General features: G+C 45.8%; 1 pseudogene; it reads right to left on the minus strand.

Moving 5' to 3' along the window:
• LOC139155818 (multidrug and toxin extrusion protein 1-like) overlaps window positions 1-20,494 on the minus strand; it is a 42,485-nt pseudogene that overhangs the window by 19,315 nt on the left and 2,676 nt on the right.

Below are 20,494 nucleotides of genomic sequence, written 5' to 3' on the forward strand. Positions count from 1 at the left end.
TTCCCAAGGTATGCCCATGTTACACCAACACTCCGCAGTCTGCATTGGTTGCCGATCAATTTCACAATTCAAAGTGTTGGTCTTGACCTATAAAGCCCTTCATGGCATCGGACCAGAATATCTCCGGGACCGCTTTCTGCCGCACGAATCCCAGCGACCGATTAGGTCCCACAGAGTTGGGCTTCTCCGGGTCCTGTCGACTAAACAATGCCGCTTGGCGGGACCCAGGGGAAGAGCCTTCTCTGTGGCGGCCCTGGCCCTTTGGAACCAACTCCCCCCAGAGATTAGAATTGCCCCCACCCTCCTTGCCTTCTGCAAACTCCTTAAAACCCACCTCTGCCGTCAGGCATGGGGGAACTGAAATATCTTCCCCAGGCCTATACTGTTTATGTATGGTGTGTTGTGTGCATGTTTTTTTAAATTATGGGTTTTTAGCTTTCTAATTATTGAATTTGTATTATATATTGTTTTCTGTTGCTGTTGTGAGCCGCCCCGAGTCTGCGGAGAGGGGCGGCATACAAATTTAATAAATAAAAGAAATAAATAAATAAATTTGTTAGCGCTCTGAGTTTCGCTTTGGAATTAGCGGCATATAAAATCAATCAATCAATCAATCAATCAATCTATAAACTCTGTTATTCTATTTTATTTCTTTTCAATATATATATATATATATATATATATATATATATATATATATATATATATATATATATATATATCAAGTGGTCACATTGTTGCCCCCAATTCAGGTCTGAGCCTGGTGCCGAGGCCAATGAAGGATGCCATATATGAGTTGCAGCTTTTTTGACTGCCATTTTATTTGGAGCCAAGGAAAATTGGAAAAATTCCTTGAAAATTTCCAAGGAAAAGGCTTCTGGCCAAAATGCCAAGAACAAAGGATCAGGAAAGGTTCATACATTTCACTAAAGGAGAAGGCGGGACAAGGAGGGATTGTTAGAAATATCATCTAACAAACATTTCAGAAATAACCTAACTTTATTTATTTATTTATTTATTTATTACTTAGATTTGTATGCCGCCCCTCTCCGAAGACTCGGGGTGGCTCACAACACATGGAAACAAATCATAAATAATCTGATAAATTTAAAATTTAAAGATTTAAAAAGACCCCATATACTGTACTAACCTCGACTCCAATTGTATAGCAGAGTCGACTGACAACGAGTCAGTCGAGGTGACTGGGGCACGTACTTGTCCACCTGTCTGGGAAGAGTTTGATCTGGTGACACCTGATGAAGTGGACAAGGCCATTGGAGCTGTGAGTTCCGCCACCTGTTTACTGGATCCGTGTCCCTCCTGGTTGGTCTCGGCCAGCAGGGAGGTGACACGGGGCTTGGCCCAGGAGATTACCAACGCTTCCTTGGGGAGGGGAGTTTTTCCATCACTCTATAAAGAAGCGCTTGTGCGCCCCCTCCTCAAGAAGCCCTCCCTGGACCCAGCTGTGCTTAATAACTACCGTCCAGTCTCCAACCTTCCCTTTATGGGGAAGGTTGTTGAGAAGGTGGTGGCACTCCAGCTCCAGCGGTCCTTGGAAGAAGCCGATTATCTAGGTCCCCAGCAGTCGGGTTTCAGGCCCGGTTACAGCACGGAAACCGCTTTGGTCGCGTTGATGGATGATCTCTGGCGGGCCGGGGACAGGGGTTTATCCTCTGTCCTGGTGCTCCTTGACCTCTCAGCGGCTTTCGATACCATCGACCATGGTATCCTTCTGCGCCGGCTGGAGGGGTTGGGAGTGGGAGGCACTGTTCTTCAGTGGTTCTCCTCCTACCTCTTTGGCCGGTTGCAGTCGGTGTTAGTGGGGGGACAGAGGTCGACTCCTAGGTCTCTCCCTTGTGGGGTGCCTCAGGGGTCGGTCCTCTCCCCCCTGCTATTTAACATCTACATGAAACCGCTGGGTGAGATCATCCAAGGACATGGGGTGAGGTATCATCAATATGCCGATGATACCCAGCTTTACATCTCCACCCCATGCCCAGTCAACGAAGCGGTGGAAGTGATGTGCCGGTGCCTGGAGGCTGTTGGGGCCTGGATGGGTGTCAACAGACTCAAACTCAACCCGGATAAGACGGAGTGGCTGTGGGTTTTGCCTCCCAAGGACAACTCCATCTGTCCGTCCATTACCCTGGGGGGGGAATTATTGACCCCCTCAGAGAGGGTCCGCAACTTGGGCGTCCTCCTCGATCCACAGCTCACATTAGAACAACATCTCGCAGCTGTGGCGAGGGGGACGTTTGCCCAGGTTCGCCTGGTGCACCAGTTGCGGCCCTATCTGGACCGGGACTCACTGCTCACAGTCACTCATGCCCTCATCACCTCGAGGTTCGACTACTGTAATGCTCTCTACATGGGGCTACCTTTGAAAAAGTGTTCGGAAACTCCAGATCGTGCAGAATGCAGCTGCGAGAGCAGTCATGGGCTTACCAGGTATGCCCATGTTTCACCATCACTCCGCAGTCTGCACTGGCTGCCGATCAGTTTCCGGTCACAATTCAAAGTGTTGGTTATGACCTTTAAAGCCCTTCATGGCACTGGACCAGAATATCTCCGAGACCGCCTCCTGCCGCACGAATCCCAGCGACCAATTAGGTCCCACAGAGTGGGCCTTCTCCGGGTCCCGTCAACTAAGCAATGTCGGTTGGCGGGCCCCAGGGGAAGAGCCTTCTCTGTGGCGGCACCGGCCCTCTGGAACCAACTCCCCCCGGAGATTAGAACTGCCCCTACTCTTCCTGCCTTCCGCAAACTTCTTAAAACCCACCTTTGCCGTCAGGCATGGGGGAATTGAAACATCCCCCCCCCTGGGCACGTTGAATTTATATATGGTATGCTTGTGTGTGAGTCTGTTAGTTTGTGGGGTTTTTTAAATCTTTAAAATTTTAAATTGTTGATTACTTATGATTTGTCTTTTACATGTTGTGAGCCGCCCCGAGTCTTCGGAGAGGGGCGGCATACAAATCCAAGTAATAAATAAATAAATAAATAAATAACAGACATAGACACAAGCATACCATATATAAATTAAATGTGCCCAGGGGAAGATGTTTCAGTTCCCCCATGCCTGACGGCAAAGGTGGGTTTTAAGGAGTTTACGGAAGGCAGGGAGAGTAGGGGCAGTTCTAATCTCCGGGGGGAGTTGGTTCCAGAGGGCCGGTGCCGCCACAGAGAAGGCACGTCCACTGGGTCCCGCCAAGCGGCATTGTTTAGTTGACAGGACCTGGAGAAGACCCACTCTGTGGGACCTAACTGGTCACTGGGATTCGTGCGGCAGAAGGCGGTCCCGGAGATATTCTGGTCCGATGCCATGAAGGGCTTTATAGGTCATAACCAACACTTTGAATTGTGACCGGAAACTGATCGGCAACCAATGCAGACTGCGGAGTGATGGTGAAACATGGGCATACCTAGGTAAGCCCATGACTGCTCTCGCAACCGCATTCTGCACGATCTGAAGTTTCCGAAGTAACTGAAGTAACTATTTGTTCTATTGGTCTCTTGCTGTTTCTATTCCTAAACCTTGGCAAATGAATGCTCCAGGAGTTATCGAATACACTTTCTATTTGCTACAGGAGAGTCAAATTCAAGGCTTAGATCTGGACTGTGGGGCCAGCCTAGAAATATCCAAGTTTTGGCCCCCAATGCCTCTGGTGGCTAAAATAGGCCCCATGCGCTCCCCCGGACCTTGTTTTCACCCTCATTGGCCTCCCGCTACATTCTGCGAAAACAGGCTGAAAACAGACCCGGCCTCCAGTAGCACTCTGCCGAGCAAACATGGGGTGTGTGTGTGGGGTCTCAGGAGGCCTCCACGCGGCCTGTTTTTGGCCATCAGAATGCTTCAGGAGGCCACGGCAGGTCCCATAATTTTGGCCCCCTTGCAAAGAGATGCAAATTGCTAAGGAATAAAGGAAAGGAAAGCCTTACCTGGTTTTGCAAATACCTCATTTGGAGCTGGTAAATAAAGGCTGCCTGTGAGATGAACAAGAGGGAAATTTTAAAAAAATCAGCAATTGGGGGGGGAAAAGGAAGATTCATTAATTTGTTGTTCAATTGCCCCAAAACAAAGGAATTGTTTCTACAGAACTGCGAGCCATAAAATTGTTGCATCCTGAATGTATAGATTACAAAACATTTTAGAGAATATCTAGGAAGGAAGGATGGAAGGAAGGAAGGAAAGAAAGAAAGAAGGAAGGAAGGAAGGAAGGAAAAAAGAAAGAAAGAAGGAAGGAAGGAAAGAAAAAAGAAAGAAAGAAAGAAGGAAAGAAAAAAGAAAGAAGGAAGGAAGGAAAGAAAGAGAGAAATAAAGAAAGAAGGAAGGAAGAAAGGAAGGAAGGAAAGAAAGAAAGAAGGAAGGAAAGAAAAAAGAAAGAAAGAAAGAAAAAAAGAAGGAAGGAAGGAAGGAAAAAAGAAAGAAAGAAGGAAGGAAGGAAGGAAAGAAAAAAGGAAGAAAAAAAGGAAGAAAGAAAGAAAGAAGGAAGGAAGAAAAAAAAGAAAGAAAGAAAAAGGAAGGAAGGAAGATTGAGAGATGATGGATGGATGGATGGATGGATGGATGGATAGATAGATAGATAGAAAGATAGATAGATAGATAGATAGATAGATAGATAGATAGATAGATATTTGGAAGGGAAGCTATACACTCTTGGAAGAAAAAATTAAGGAAAAGCTAGAAACTCACAGGCAATGCTGGAATAAAGATCATGACATAAACCTGAGTGAGCCTGGAAAGACAAAAACAAAGCATTAATTTCCAATTATTCAATTCTGCAATCAAGTTTCTGTCTTAAAATACTCAGGTGATGTAGTCCCCTTCCAGGATCACATTGTGAGCTGAAGTAGCCTTTTAAAGCAGCTTTATCTTGTGACATCCTGAAAACTTTAAATCTTTTTTTTTTAAAAAAAAGACGAAGTCCACTCAATTAAATGCAAAAGGTCCAGTTTCGTGGTAAATTTTAGGAGAGGGTGATCTGATCTTGTGAAAGACAAGACATTTTAAATGGATGCTCATGACTGATTTTCATTTTCAAAGATCTTAATTGATTTTAACTTTCAGACAAATGGTTATCCAACATTTATTTATTTATTTGTTTGTTTGTTTATTTATTTATTTATCCAATACACAAATACATAGGAAGAAAAATAGACATGTAGTAATATATATAAGGGTAAAGTGAACTTAGAGGAGAGGATATATGAAAGGAAGAGAATATATATGATAAGTGAGATAAAGGAAAGACAACTGGACAGGAGACGAAAGGCACACCAGTGAAATTATGTATGCCCCTTACTGGCCTCTTAGGAACCTGGAGAGGTCAATCATGGAGAATCTAAGGGAGAAGTGTTGGGTGTTAGGGGTTGACACAATTGAGTCCGGTAATGAGTTCCATGCTTCGATAACTCGAATGTTGAAATCATATTTTTTACAGTCAAGTTTGGAGCGGTTCGTATTAAGTTTGAATCTGTTGCGTGCTCTTGTGTTGTTGCAGTTGAAGCTGAAGTAGTCATTGACTGGTAGGACGTTGCAGCATATGATCTTGTGGGCAATACTCAGATCTTGTTTTAGGCGCCGTAGTTCTAGGCTTTCTAGGCCCAGGATTGTTAGTCTATTTTCGTAGGATATTCTGTTTCGAGTGGAGGAGTGAAGGGCTCTTCTGGTGAAATATCTTTGGACATTTTCAAGGGTGTTTATTTATTACTTAGATTTGTATGCCGCCCCTCTCCGAAGACTCGGGGCGGCTCACAACATGTAAAAACAAATCATAAGCAATCAGACAAATTTAAAATATTTAAATATTTAAAAAACCCCATATGCTAACAGTCACACACACAGACATACCATGCATAAATTAAACGTGCCCAGGGGGAGATGTTTCAGTTCCCCCATGCCTGACGGCAAAGGTGGGTTTTAAGGAGTTTACGGAAGGCAGGAAGAGTAGGGGCAGTTCTAATCTCCGGGGGGAGTTGGTTCCAGAGGGCCGGGGCCGCCACAGAGAAGGCTCTTCCCCTGGGGCCCGCCAACCGACATGGTTTAGTTGATGGGACCCGGAGAAGGCCCACTCTGTGGGACCTAATCGGTCGCTGGGATTCGTGCAGCAGCAGGCGGTCTCGGAGATATTCTGGTCCGATGCCATGAAGGGCTTTAAAGGTCATAACCAACACTTTGAATTGTGACCGGAAATTGATCGGCAACCAATGCAGACTGCGGAGTGATGGTGAAACATGGGCATACCTAGGTAGGCCCATGACTGCTCTCGCAGCTGCATTTTGCACGATCTGAAGTTTCCGAACACTTTTCAAAGGTAGCCCCATGTAGAGAGCATTACAGTAGTCGAACCTCGAGGTGATGAGGGCATGAGTGACTGTGAGCAATGAGTCCCGGTCCAGATAGGGCCGCAACTTGTGCACCAGGCGAACCTGGGCAAACGCCCCCCTCGCCACAGCTGAAAGATGTTGTTCTAATGTGAGCTGTGGATCGAGGAGGACGCCCAAGTTGCGGACCCTCTCTGAGGGGGTCAAAAGTTCCCCCCCAGGGTAATGGAAGGACAGATGGAATTGTCCTTGGGAGGCAAAACCCACAGCCACTCCGTCTTATCCGGGTTGAGTTTGAGTCTGTTGACACCCATCCAGGCCCCAACAGCCTCCAGACACCGGCACATCACTTCCACTGCTTCGTTGACTGGACATGGGGTGGAGATGTAAAGCTGGGTATCATCAGCGTACTGATGATACCTCACCCCATGCCCTTGGATGATCTCGCCCAGCGGTTTCATGTAGATATTAAATAGCAGGGGGGAGAGGACCGACCCCTGAGGCACCCCACAAGGGAGAGACCTCGGAGTCGACCTCTGACCCCCCACTAACACCGACTGCGACCGACCAGAGAGGTAGGAGGAGAACCACTGGAAAACAGTGCCTCCCACTCCCAACCCCTCCAGCCGGTGCAGAAGGATACCATGGTCGATAGTATTGAAAGCCGCTGAGAGGTCAAGTAGCACAAGGACAGAGGATAAACCCCTGTCCCGGGCCCGCCAGAGATCATCCATCAACGCGACCAAAGCAGTTTCCGTGCTGTAACCGGGTCTGAAACCCGACTGCTGGGGACCTAGATAATCGGCTTCTTCCAAGGATCGTTGGAGCTGGAGTGCCACCACCTTCTCGACAACCTTCCCCATAAAGGGAAGGTTGGAGCCTGGACGGTAGTTATTAAGAACGGGTCCAGGGAAGGCTTCTTGAGGAGGGGGCGCACGAGCGCCTCTTTATAGGATGATGGAAAGGATCCCCTCACCAAGGAAGCGTTGATAATCTCCTGGACCCAGCTCCGTGTCACCTCCCTGCTGGCCGAAACCAGCCAGGAGGGACACGGATCCAGTAAACAGGTGGCGGAACTCACAGCTCCAATGGCCTTGTCCACTTCATCAGGTGTCACCAGATCAAACTCTTCCCAGACAGGTGGACAAGTACGGGCCCCAGTCACCTCAACTGACTCGTTGTCAGCCGACTCTGTTTTCCAATTGGAGTCGAGGTCGGCCTGGATCTGGGCGACTTTATCAGCGAAAAATGTGTTAAAATCCTCGGCATTACTCTGTAAGGGCTCCCCAACTCCCCTCTGATTAAGAAGGGAGCGGGTCACCCTAAACAGAGCGGCCGGGCGGGATTCCACTGATGCAATCAAGGCGGCATGGTACGCGCATCTTGCTGCCTTGAGCGCCACTTTGTAAGTCTTAATAAAAGCTCTTACAAGTGTTCGATCAGATTCAGACTTACTCTTCCTCCATCGCTTCTCTAGACGTCTCTTCTGGCGTTTCAACTCCCGGAGCTCCTCGTTGAACCATGGAGCTCTACGGGGTCTAGTGCCGCGGAGAGGTCGCAAGGGCGCAATCCGATCAAGAGCCTCCGCTGCAGCCTTGTTCCAGGCTTCCGCAAGAGACTCCGCCGAACTGTGGACAAGTGCCTCTGGTATAACCCCAAGCGCTGTCTGAAAGCCCTCTGGGTCCATCAGGCGTCTGGGGCGGAACATCTTAATTCCCTGCGGGGAAGGATTGGAGCCAGGAAGTCAAGCCGTAGCAGAAAATGGTCTGACCATGACAAAGGCAACACTTCTAAGCCCCTTAGTCTCAGACCATTACTCAGTTGCTCAGAGAGGAATACCATGTCAGGTGCGTGTCCTCCCTCATGAGTCGGACCCTGAACTACTTGAGTCAGGTCCATGGCTGTCATGGTGGCCATGAACTCCTGTGCCAGCCCAGAGGTTTCGCCGAGTGACGGCAGATTGAAGTCCCCCAAGACAATAAGTCTTGGGAACTCCACCGCCAACCCGGCTACCTCCTCGAGTAGCACAGGCAGGGCTTTTGACACGCAGCTGGGAGGCAGGTACGTGAGAAATAAGCCCACCTGAACCCCTAAGTCCAACTTCATCAAGAGTGACTCGCAACCCGCAATTTCCGGAGCAATGAGTCCACGTAGGCAAAGGCTCTCCCTGGCTATAATAGCCACTCCTCCCCCCCTTCCCTGGGGTCGAGGTTGATGCCATATCTGAAACCCAGCTGGGCAGATTTCAGAGAGAGGAACACCTCCCTCTGGGCCCAGCCAGGTTTCAGTAATACATGCCAGGTCGGCCTCCTCATCCAGGATCAGATCCCGGATGAGGAGAGCTTTATTTACCACCGACCTGGCATTAAGCAGCAGCAACCTGAGCCCAGGGCCAGAGTTACACTCATCACCAGTCCCCAAGATTGGGCTCACGGAGCCAGAACAAGGGATCGTTATTAAGCAACGGTCCCTCGTTCCCCTGGAACGGCTAACTCCGCGGCCCCCGCCATATCTGCCTCTCCCCAGCAACACAGGAATATTCTGACCCTCTGTCTCCCCAGAGATTAGTGCCCCCTCCCCTCCCGCCTCTCCGGCGTCAGGTGGGCAAAGTCTATCATTCATACTGCTTCCATTTATCACATTCATACCATAATCCCACCCGCCCCAACCATTGCATTCATACCAATCATTCGTCCCATATTTACCCCAATCATCCATTAATTACAAAACCCCCTAGTGATATTAAAATGAATTAAATTAGTAATAATTAAAATACTAATAATATATGTCACAATATAAAATAGGAATAAAAAGTTCATAGATTAATAGTTAATAATATAAAATCAGAGCTTAGCTATTAATTAAAGTTGGTAAAGTGCAAAGTTCTAAAGTGCTAAAAATATAGGAATAATTAAAAATCAACTATCCATCAAGCCAGCAATACTGACACCAGTTCTTAAAGGTGAGTTCTGGGGGGGAAAAGAATTGATCAGGGGAAAAATGTTGTTGAGGGAGAAATCTTGGCATATTGTTGTTAAGTTTTTGAGTTTTTGGTGCCAGCCACTGCCACTGGCTGGCACTCTCAGGTCTTTCTCTGGGTTCTCAGTCACTTCCTCTCCTCTGCTCTTACAATGCTTCCAGGTCTCCAGACCCTCTGCAGTCTTATGAGGTCTTAATAGAAACTCCATGTGTTGGTGTCTGAGATGTGGTATGGGTTCCAGACAGATGAGCAGTAGTCTAAGATGGGTCTGGCAAAAGTTTTGTAGGCTTTTGTGAGTAGAGTAAGATTGCCTGAGCAGAAGCTGCGTAGGATCAGGTTAACAACTCTAGAGGCTTTTTTGGCGATATACTGGGATTAGACAATTTACAACTAGGTTGCCTCCGATCTGATGTAACTGTAGTTCTTAAAATTATATACCAAAATGTCCTACCTGTTGATGACTACTTCACCTTCAACCACAACAACACATGAGCATGTAACTGATTCAAACTCAATGTAAACCGCTCTAAACTCAACTGCAGAAAATACAATTTCAGCAATAGAGCTGTCTTGCACATGGGCAAAAAGAATCGGAATACAAAATACAAACTTGGAAATAAAACGAACTTGTAAATGACCCTCACTCTGTCAAAAGACCTTGGAGTACTCGTATCCAATGACCTAAGTGCTACAACCCACTGTAACAACATTGCCAAAAAAGCATTAAGAGTTGTTAATATAATCTTACGTAGCTTCATCTCTGGCAATATTACACTGCTAACCAGGGTTTACCAAACATTTGTTAGACCAATTCTGGAATACAGCTCACCTGTCTGGAACCCACATTGCATATCAGACATTAATATAATCGAGAGAGTCCAGAAATATTTCACAAGAAGAGTCCTTCACTCAATGTCCTTCCTGTTAATGACTACTTCACCTTCAACCGCAGCAACACACGAGCACATGATAGATTCAAGCTCAATGTAAACTGCTCCAAACTCAACTGCAGAAAATAGGATTTTAGCAATAGAGTGATCAATGTCTTGAATGCACTAACTCAGAGGTCTCCAACCGCCGGTCCGCGGACCGGGACCGGGCCGTTGGGGTTTTTCAGCCGGTCCGCGGCAGCCAGCGAAGGTGATATTCAATGTCGGGGGCGCACGGGCTAACCAGGGTTTACCAAACATTTGTTAGACCAATTCTGGAATACAGCTCACCTGTCTGGAACCCACATTGCATATCAGACATTAATATAATCGAGAGAGTCCAGAAATATTTCACAAGAAGAGTCCTTCACTCAATGTCCTTCCTGTTAATGACTACTTCACCTTCAACCGCAGCAACACACGAGCACATGATAGATTCAAGCTCAATGTAAACTGCTCCAAACTCAACTGCAGAAAATAGGATTTTAGCAATAGAGTGATCAATGTCTTGAATGCACTAACTCAGAGGTCTCCAACCGCCGGTCCGCGGACTGGGACCGGGCCGTTGGGGTTTTTCAGCCGGTCCGCGGCAGCCAGCGAAGGTGATATTCAATGTCGGGGGCGCACGGGCGGTTGCGCGCGCTCCCTATCTCCCTGCTAGCCCACTCGGAATATTCAAAGTAAGAAAAACCTTAGCCGGCAAAGGCTTTTCTTATTTTGAATATTCCGAGTGGGCTAGCAGGGGGATAGGGAGCGCGCGCAACCGCCCGTGCGCCCCCGACATTGAATATCACCTTCGCCGGCCTCCGCTGAGAGAACGCCTGCCCCGCCTCTCCTGCAACCCCCTTGCTGAAAACCCGGGACGAAAGTGCTCTCGGCAAAGGTGAGACAGGCAGGGCGTGCGCGCGTCACCGCTGAGAAGAACGGAGAGAGAACGAGAGTGAGTGAGAGCAACAGACAGCAAGATAGAGAGAAAGAGAGAGTGAGAGAAAGGGGGGGGGAGAAAGAGATAGCAAGAGAGAGAGAACAAGAGAGAGAAAGAGCGTGAGAAAGAAAACAAGAGAGAAAGAGTGAGAGAGAGAGAAAGGGGGAGAGAGGGGGGGAGAAAGAGAGAGGGAGAGAGAGAGGAGATAAAGGAAGAGGAGAGAGAGAAAGGAAGAGAAAGAAAGAAAGAAAGAAAGAAAGAAAGAAAGAAAGAGGGATAGAAAGAGAGAGAGAGTGAGAAATGCTCAGTGAGCCTTTCTTTGAAGTTGCCTTTCTTTCTTTCTTTCTCTCTTTCTTGCTTTCTTTCTTGCTCTTTTTCTTTCTCTCTTTTACCTTCCCTTCCTCTATTTCTTCTTTTCTTTCTCCTTCCTACCTTCTTCCCTCCTTCCCTCCCTTCAGTCCTTCCTCTCTTACTCTCCCCTTTCATAAGTTTCCTTGCTTCCTTCCTCTGTTCCTGTCCCTTCCCCCTTTCTTTCTTTCTTTCTGTCTTCTTTCTTTCTTTCCTTCCTTTCCTCCCTCCATTTCTTGCTTTCCTTTTCCTTCCTCCCTTCTTTCCTCCCTCATTCCCTTCTTTCACTCCTTCCTCTCTTACTCTCCCCTTTCACACCTTTCCTTACTTCCTTTGCACCCTTCTTCTGTTCCTGTCCCTTTCCTCTTTCCTTCCTTCCTTCCCACCCTCCGTCCATTCATTCACCCATTCCTCTCTTGATTGCCCCTTTTACGGCACCGCTGACAGCTAGCTCTCCTCCCTCCCCCCCCACCCCCACCGGGCCATGGAAAACTGGTCTAGCTTAAAGCCGGTCCCTGGTGCAAAAAAGGTTGGGGACCTCTGCACTAACTGACTCTGGTTTCTTCCCCAAACCCCAAAAACCTTTAACATTAGACTGTCTACAGTTGACCTCTCCCCTTTTCTAAGAGGTCTGTAAGGGGCATGCATAATCGCGCCACTGTGCCTACCGTCCCTATCCTACTGCCCTATTGTCCTCTTTTATCCTTAATTTTTACTTAGGTTACGTTTATGCAAACAAGTATAATAGTAGAAGATTGACGGCAGAAAAAGACCTCGTGGTCCATCTAGTCTGCCCTTATACCATTTCCTGCATTTTATCTTAGGATGGATCTATGTTTATCCCAGGCATGTTTAAGTTCAGTTACTGTTCAGTTATTACCAACCACATCTGCTGGAAGTTTCTTCCAAGCATCTACTACTCTTTCAGTCAAATAATATTTTCTCACGTTGCTTCTAATCTTTCCCCCAACTAACCTCAGATTGTGCCCCCTTGTTCTTGGGTTCACTTTCCTATTAAAAAAATCTTCCCTTGAACATATTTAAATGTTTTGATCGTGTCCCCCACTTTCCCTTCTGTCCTCCAGACTCTACAGATTGAGTTCATTAAGTCTTTCCTGATCAGTTTTATGCTTAAGACCTATACGAGCCCTATAGTGCAGTCAGGCGGTAGGGAAAGCAAGTAGGATGCTTGGCTGCATAGCTAGAAGTATCACAAGCAGGAAGAGGGAGATTGTGATCCCGCTATATAGAGTGCTGGTGAGACCCCATATGGAATACTGTGTTCAGTTCTGGAGACCTCACCTACAAAAAGATATTGACAAAATTGAACGGGTCCAAAGACGGGCTACAAGAATGGTTGAAAGTCTTAAGCATAAAACGTATCAGGAAAGACTTCATGAACTCAATCTGTCTAGTCTGGAGGAGAGAAGGAAAATGGGGGACATGATCGAAACATTTAAATATGTCAAAGGGTTAAATAAGGTCCAGGTGGGAAGTGTTTTTAATAGGAAAGTGAACACAAGAACAAGGGGACACAATCTGAAGTTAGTTGGGGGAAAGATCAAAAGCAACATGAGAAAATATTATTTTACTGAAAGAGTAGTAGATCCTTGGAACAAACTTCCAGCAGACGTGGTTGGTAAATCCACAGTAACTGAATTTTAACATGCCTGGGTTAAACATATATCCATCCTAAGATAAAATACAGAAAATGGTATAAGGGCAGACTAGATGGACCACGAGGTCTTTTTCTGCCGTCAGACTTCTATGTTTCTATGTCTACATATTTGACAAATAAATAAAATGAATAAAGTAATAAATTAGTACCTCCCTTGGTTTCCTTTCTTACCTGGAGACTTCCGGATCCTGCCGGATTAACAACAGGAGCTGTTCTGTGTTGATGAAAAACGCCCAGCACGGGAAACAGCAGAGAATAAGGATCAGGATGCCCTGTTGGAGGATGGTGCCCACCCTTTTCATGTTCTTCCCGCCATAAGTCTGGAAGAAGAAGGGGAAAGATCAGAGGAGGCACACGTGAAAGACCGAGGAAACTAATTTATTTGAAAAAAATCCTACAAACAAAGAATAGTGGAAGGTCTTAAGCATAAAATGTATCAGGAAAGACTTCATGAACTCCATCTGTATCATCTGGAGGACAGAAAGGAAAAGGGGGGACATGATCGAAACATTTAAATATGTTAAAGGGTTAAATAAGGTTCAGGAGGGAAGTGTTTTTAATAGGAAAGTGAACACAAGAACAAGGGAACACAATCTGAAGTTAGTTGGGGGAAAGATCAAAAGCAACGTGAGAAAATATTATTTGACTGAAAGAGTAGTAGATCCTTGGAACAAACTTCCAGCAGACGTGGTTGGTAAATCAACAGTAACTGAATTTAAACATGCCTGGGATAAACATATATCCATCCTAATACAGTAGTATAAGGGCAGACTAGATGGACCATGAGATCTTTTTCTGCCATCAGTCTTCTATGTTTCTATGTTTCTATCTACAGGAATCTTCTGGACCAATCTTTAGCTTTGGCCAAGGTTTGTTTGTGGCTATGTTAGGATGCTAGGCTGGTTCCTGTTTTGACTCCACCTCCAGGATTTGTCAGTCTTCCTCCTACAATCACCCTTTGATTGGTTATTATTTTTATTTTTATTTATTTATTTATTTATTTATTTATTTATTTATTTATTTATTTATTTATTTATTTATTTATTTATTTATTTATTTATTTATTGGATTTGTATGCCGCCCCTCTCCGCGGACTCGGGGCGGCTAACAACAATGATAAAAAACAATATGTAACAATCCAATTTAATAAAACAACTAAAATCCCTTATTATAAAAACCAGACATGCACACAAACATACCATGCATAACTTGTAATGGCCTAGGGGAAGGAATATGCTAACTCCCTTGTGTCTGGCGACAAAGGTGGGTCTTGAGTAATTTGCGAAAGACAAGGAGGGTGGGGGCCGTTCTAATCTCTGGGGGGAGTTGATTCCAGAGGGCCAGGGCTGCCACAGAGAAGGCTCTTCCCCTGGGGCCCGCCAAACGACATTGTTTGGTCAACGGGACCCGGAGAAGGCCAACTCTGTGGGACCTTATCGGCCGCTGGGATTTGTGCGGTAGCAGGCAGTTCCAGATGTATTCTGGCCCAATGCCATGTAGGGCTTTAAAGGTCATGACCAACACTTTGAATTGTGACCGGAAACCGATTGGCAGCCAGTGCAGGCCATGGAGTGTTATCTCTCCTCCCTCCCCCTACTCCTTCAAATCACGTAATAGCAAAAGAGAACATGGAATCTCTTTTGCAGAAAATCAAAAACTCTACTCCTTTGGATTTTGTAGGGGCTCAGCTGCAGATTTAGCCCTTCCAAACATCCTGAATAGGGGGAGGGAAATCAGGAAAATGGCATTGTTTTCTTTCCAAACTCTGAGCTTGGATGGAAAACACACAGAAGTTCCAATCCACGCTGGGCTGATGTCCATGGCCAATCATGTCTCCACATGTCCCCCAAAGTGGTCTGTTCTGTCTGGGTCACTCCGGCAGCTATGACCAACCCAAAAAGATAAGCCAGACACACTGGTTGAATCCAAACACAGTTTTATAATAACACCAACTCCCCTTCGACTCATCTTTCAGCTGTGGCCAGGGGGGCGTTCGCCCAGGTTCGCCTGGTGCACCAGTTGCGGCCCTATCTGGACCGGGACTCATTGCTCACAGTCACTCATGCCCTCATCACCTCGAGGTTTGACTACTGTAATGCTCTCTACATGGGGCTACCTTTGAAAAGTGTTCGGAAAGTTCAGATCGTGCAGAATGCAGCTGCGAGAGCCATCATGGGCTTCCCAAGGCATGCCCATGTCACACCAACACTCCGCAGTCTGCATTGGTTGCCGATCAATTTCCGGTCACAATTCAAAGTGTTGGTTATGACCTATAAAGCCCTTCATGGCACCGGACCAGATTACCTCAGGGACCACCTTCTGCCGCACAAATCCCAGCGGCCAGTTAGGTCCCACAGAGTGGATCTTCTCCGGGTCACGTCAACTAAACAATGCCACTTGGCGGGACCCAGGGGAAGAGCCTTCTCTGTGGCGGCCCCGGCCCTCTGGAACCAACTCCCCCCAGAGATTAGAATTGTCCCCACCCTCCTTGCCTTTGGTAAGCTACTTAAAACCCACCTCTGCTGCCAGGCATGGGGGAATTAAGACTTCCCCCCCCCTAGGCCGTTACAACTGTATATATGGTATGCTTGTATGTAGGTTTGGTTTTTTATATATTAAGGGGTTTTAATTTGCTTTTAGTATTAGATTTTATTGTACATTGTTTATGATTGTTGTTAGCCGCCCCGAGTTTTCGGAGAGGGGCGGCATATAAATCCAATAAAACTTGAAACTTGAAACTTTGATAACACTCCACACTGCCAGAATGGTTCTCCTGCCTTATAAACCCTTCCCTGCTAATGAGGACCACACCCAACCCCCTGGTGTTCCTCATTCAACGCTGATAATATCTACGCAGTTGATTTCTCCTTTGAGCTATGCGTCTCTGCTGCATACTAATGATAGCTTGTGCGTCGTCATCCAGGGACTCCAGAGAATCAAAGCTACTTGCTGGAGAGAGCCCTTCTCCAGGGCTCCCAGGCCTTGCATCAGCATCGCTTTCGTGACTGCTGTCTGCACTGTCTGACTGCCAAGAACTCTCCTCTCCGCTCTCAGCCTCCCCCGGGCATGGAGCCAGCAGAGACGCAGCTGGTCTTTGATCTGGCTCAGGCTGAACCATAACATGGTCCAAAGACCCACCTGAGATATTAATGTGTCACAAGCCGAGGACAGCCCGAAACCGATAGAAATGCCGGTCACGTTGATCACCTAGAAACAGGGAGAAAGACAAGAGGAGGCAAAATTTAGAAAACTAGGAGATTATCTACCTGTTGCTATTCTGATCCAAAATGATAAGATGGAGATTATAAAAAGAGGATAAGGTTTAATCCAGAGCTCTTCAAACCTGGTAACTTTAAGACGTGTGGACTTCAACTCCCAGCATTCTCCAGCCAGCTCTGCTGGCTGGAGAATTCTGGGAGTTGAAGTCCACACGTCTTAAAGTTGCCAGGTTTGGTGACCCCCGTCTTAAGCCTTCTTTTAATCCTAATATTAGTGCTCCACTTATTGTAAAAATTTACGTTTTAAATTTTTAATTTTCCAATTTTAATTTTTATTTTTTAATTAACATTTTTATTTTTATTTATTTTAAGAATTTTTTTATTTTTTTATTTTTTAACACATACAACTTCCCAGTGTAGCCTCTCAAGCTAGGCTTTCCTTGTGGTCTTCCATCCCAGGGCTGTTTAGCTTTTAGAGGTCAGCCAATAGTCAGCCGGAAGCTACCACCCGATGAAGATGGAGGGGGGGAGTGAAACATATGAAAATAAAAGACTCACCGCGACGGCAAGAGTGACGGATGCCAACTCCACCTTGCCTATGTGCCCCGCAAAATATTGTACTGACGACGTGGATCATGAACACCAGGAGCTGAATCACAGCCTGGGGGGGGGGGGAAGGTAAAAGATATGCAACTCTTCAAAGCGCCACTCAGAAGCATGGTAGAAGCCACCATCCACTATTGCAGTGATTTTCAACCTTTTTTGAGCCGCGGCACATTTTTTACATTTACAAAACCCTGGGGCACATTGAGGGGGGGGGGGGGGGGGGCTAAAAAAAGTTTGGACAAAAAAAATTCTCTCTTCCTCCCTTTCGCTCTATTTCTCCCTCCCTCTTTCTCTCCCTTTCTCTTTTTTCTCTCTCTCTATCCCTCTTTCTTTCTCTCTTCCTTCTTTCTTCTTTTTTGCTCTCTTTCTCTCTCCCTCCCTCCCTCTATGTCTTTCTCTCTCCCACCTTCCCTCCCTCTCTTTCTCTCTTGCTTTCTTTCTCTCTCGCTCTCTCTCTTGCTTTCTTTCTCTCTTGTTCTCTTTCTCTCTCTCTTGCTTTCTCTCTCTTGCTTTCTCTCATTTTCTTTCTCTCTTGCTTGCTTTCTCTCTCTCTTGTTTTCTTTCTCTGAGCTTCGCGACACACCTGTCCATGTCTCGCGGCACACTAGTGTGCAACGGCACACTGGTTGAAAAACACTGCACTATTGACCTCTCCCAATTCCTAATAGATAAATAGATAAATTAAATAGATAAATTAAATAGATAAATTAAATAGATAAATTAAATAGATAAATTAAATAGATAAATAGATAAATTAAATAGATAAATAGATAAATAGATAAACAGATAAACAAACAAACAAACAAACAAACAAACAAACAAGAGGTCTGTAAGAGGCGTGCATGAGTGCACCAGCGTGCCTTCCGTCCTCTGCTCTTTAATGTTCTTCATTTTTACTAGTTGCATGTATTTGAATATTATTATTTCTAATACTTTTTTTTTCAAATTTTTGATTTTTACTAGTATCATGTATCTTAATATTATCATATCTTCACTTGACAAAACAAACAAATAAATAAAAATGTGAGTTCCGGAACATATGCAGTTATGTGTCTTTAAGTTTCCAATAGGTTCAAATGCTGCAGTAATAGCAATTTTTAGTGTTCAGTTACAGGCTAGCAGTATTTTTCAACAGGGGCGACTTTAAGATGGGTGGACTTCAACTCCCACAATTCCTCAGCTGGCATGCTGAATGGAAGCCCACCCCTTTAAAGCATGCTGGCTGGGGAATTCTGGGAGTGGAAGTCCACCCACCTTAAAGCATGCAGACTAGGGAATTCTGGGAGTGGAAGTCCATTCATCATAAAGCACACAGATTGGGGAATTCTGGGAATGGAAGTCCACCCACCTTAAAGCATGCAGACTAGGGAATTCTGGGAGTGGAAGTCCACTCATCATAAAGCATGCAGACTAGGGAATTCTGGGAGTGGAAGTCCACCCACCTTAAAGCATGCAGACTAGGGAATTCTGGGAGTGGAAGTCCATCCATCTTAAAGCATGCAGACTAGGGAATTCTGGGAGTGGAAGTCACCTCTTTTAAAATTTGCAAGGTTGAGAAACCCTGGATTAAAGTATTACAAGCAAATTTAAATCTCAGTGATAGATTAACTCATGCAATAATGCACTTTAATGCTGGGGATCGTATCAATTGTTCCAATCTCTCTAACTTTAACCATCTGTTTGCTTTCACCTTAATCTCACAAAGGAAATCTCAAATAATTAAGAAATGAAAGGGAATAAAATGCTAACAAAGCCAGCAGTCCACACACAAAAAAAGAGGAAAACTTTGCAGCCAAAAAAGATTCATAATTTTTGAACATCCAAAAATAACACAGCTCTATCCCTGCAATTTCTTTCCCAAGGTAGCAGAACCAATCTGCGTTTAGATTGGGAGATGCTTGTTTTACACCTGAGCAAGGGGCTAGGTCTCAGGGTGTGAAACCTAACCTCGCATCTGATCTATACAATGGAGTTTAACAAAACAATGGAGTCATAAAAGGGACCATGGAGATCTTCTAGTCCAACCTCCTACTCAGGTAGGAAACCCTATATACCATTTCAGACAAAGGGTTTCCCAATCTCTTCTTTAAAACTTCCAGTGTTGAGCATTCTTCCACTGATTAATTCTTCTAACTCAGAAAATTTCTCCTTAGTTCTTGGTTGCTTCTCTCCTTGTTTAGTTTCCACCCATTGCTTCTTGTCGCGCCCTCAGGTGCTTTGGAGAATAGCTAGACTCCCTCTTCTTTGTGGCAACCCCTCAAGTATTGGAACACTGCTATTATATCATCCCTGCTCTGTCTTTTCATTAAACTAGATATACCCCATTCCTGCATGGGATAGAATCAAGATCGCGCAAAGTGTTAATAGTACCACTTTATAAGGCCTTGGTGAGGCCACACTTGGAATACGGCATTCAGTTATGGTTGCTATGATGTAAAAAGGATGTTGAGACTCTAGAAAAAGTGCAGAGAAGAGCAACAAAGAGGATTAGGGGACTGGAGCCTAAAACATATGAAGAATGGTTACAGGGTATGTCTAGTTTAATGGAAAGAAGGACCAGGAGAGACATGATAGTAGTGTTGCAATATCTCAGGGGGAATGGGACTTTTTGCCTCTGCCAGTTGGACGAAGCTCTTTCCTCCGCAGCAGCTGATCGGCCGCTGCCTTCCCTCCCTCGCCCAAAGGCCCCTAGCTCTTGGCCCCAGCCCTTTGGTCACAAAAATCCAAATTCAGCCACAGCCTTTTGGCCACATGGGACACTTTGCCACCATCCAATCAGAACGGTTCTTACAAAATGCTACTTTTGGAAGGAAAGAATGGGACAGTTTGCTCTTTCATACACAAACACACACATTGAATGATATAGATGGAAGGGACCTCGGTGGCCATCTAGTCTGACCCCCTTCTCATTCAGGAGACTTACAGAATGATAGAGAGGGAAGGGACCTTGGTGGCCATCTAGTCTGACCTGACCCACCTTCTCATTCAGGAGACTTACAGAATGAGAGAGAGGAAAGGGACCTCACTGGCCATCTAGTCTGACCCCCTTCTCATTCAGGAGACTTACAGAATGATAGAGAGGGAAGGGACCTTGGTGGCCATCTAGTCTGACCTGACCCACCTTCTCATTCAGGAGACTAACAGAATGATACAGAGGAAAGGGAACTCAGTGGCCATCTAGTCTGACCCCCTTCTCATTCAGGAGACTTACAGAATGATAGAGAGGGAAGGGACCTTGGTGGCCATCTAGTTTGACCCACTTTCTCATTCAGGAGACTTACAGAATGATAGAGAGGAAAGGGACCTCACTGGGGCTAGGGCCAAGAGCTAGGGGCCTTTGGGCGAGGGAGTGAAGGCAGCGGCCGATCAGCTGCTGCGGAGGAAAGAGCTTCATCCAACTGGCGGAGGCTAAATGTCCTAAACCCATCTCAGGGATTGCCACAAAGAAGAAGGAATCAACCTATTCTCCAAAGCACCTGAGAGTAG

The sequence above is a fragment of the Erythrolamprus reginae genome, unplaced genomic scaffold (assembly GCF_031021105.1).
Source record: "Erythrolamprus reginae isolate rEryReg1 unplaced genomic scaffold, rEryReg1.hap1 H_68, whole genome shotgun sequence".
Taxonomy (NCBI): Eukaryota; Metazoa; Chordata; class Lepidosauria; order Squamata; family Dipsadidae; genus Erythrolamprus; species Erythrolamprus reginae.